General features: G+C 41.5%; 1 pseudogene; it reads left to right on the forward strand.

The window, feature by feature from the left end:
* Positions 1 to 1374, forward strand: part of LOC101650152 — a 41497-nt pseudogene that overhangs the window by 39215 nt on the left and 908 nt on the right.

A 1374-nucleotide genomic window follows, 5' to 3' on the forward strand; every position in this document is an offset into this window, starting at 1 on the left:
TTCTGATGATGCCTTACACCTGATCCCTTCGACACCTCGTGGTTGCATAGGCTGGTGTGCTTCTTCCATGTGGGCTTTGTTGCTTCTGAGCTTGATGGAAAGAAGGCATTCTTTAATAAATTCTCCTCCCACGAATGGTCTGCCAGTGCACGCTATTAGCTTGGCAACTTGAAAACTTGCTCGCGGTGATGAAATATTTAGCTGCTTCTGCTTCACAGAAGTGTTTTGCTTAGTTGTCAATATATTTTTCAGTTTTAATATTTTATCTTTTCTCACTTCTCTGACCAAACAAACATATTTATCTTTATGTTGAGTTTGATAGTGTCGACACAAATTGTATTCTTTGAACACAGACACTATATTCTGGCATATCAAACACACAGCTCTTTCCTTGTACTGCATGAAAAAATAATCATAAGACCACTGTTCTTTGAATATCCTACACTCCGAGTAAATGTTTCTCTTTCTTGATATCATTGTTTCCTAGGGATTCCAAATTGCTATTAGTAAAATACCAATATATATATATATACAGTGCTACGGAAACAATGTATAAGCAATAACTTTGCCCACACAGACATAATGACTGCACTGCCTATTAATGCAGTCTGATTAGTGCCCATCAATTTAGTCTGATCAGTGTCCATCAATGCAACCTTCCCGTCCACATCATTTCAGCCTCACCAGTGCCCATATTGGTGGAACTCCGCTTTTACCTCAGTCTCACACTCGTGCGGTGCAGGAACCAGCATGATTACAGAGCCAGTTCCTCCATCACCTTTCCAATTCACACTACCCTGTGCGAACCGCACTGTGATCTGTGAACTCACACAGGAATCTGATCACATGGATGAGAAGATGCATGCAATCAGATTCCTCTGCAGGAAAAAAGAAGGCACGTATGACTTTTTTCTTGCGAATATAATGCGAGTTCAGCCATACAAGCATATGGCTGAACTCGCACTGCTCAGAGATCACAACAGTGTGAACTGGGGCTTACACAGCACACAACATACAACATCATACACAACTGAATAGCAATCAGAATATAAATGCACTTACTGCTAATTAAATTGGGCTTCCTACTCCTCAGCTGTCTGCAGAGCCATGGGGCCCTAAGCAGATTACCAGTTTGGGGTCCCCATGTGATAACACTGAGCACTGAACATTTGTGGTAACACAGACCACTGACAATTTGCAATAATACTGAGAGCTGATCATTTGCAGTAACACTGAGCACTTACAATTATCATTACCACTGAGCACTATTTGTATTACCTTTGAGCGCTAACCATTTGCATTAACTGAGCACTGACAATTTGCATTAGCACTGATCACTATTTGCATTATCACCGTGATGCACCCCCCTCCCCC

Source organism: Echinops telfairi, unplaced genomic scaffold, assembly GCF_000313985.2.
Source record: "Echinops telfairi isolate 266 unplaced genomic scaffold, ASM31398v2 ScPeMD7_7401;HRSCAF=8416, whole genome shotgun sequence".
Classification (NCBI taxonomy): Eukaryota; Metazoa; Chordata; class Mammalia; order Afrosoricida; family Tenrecidae; genus Echinops; species Echinops telfairi.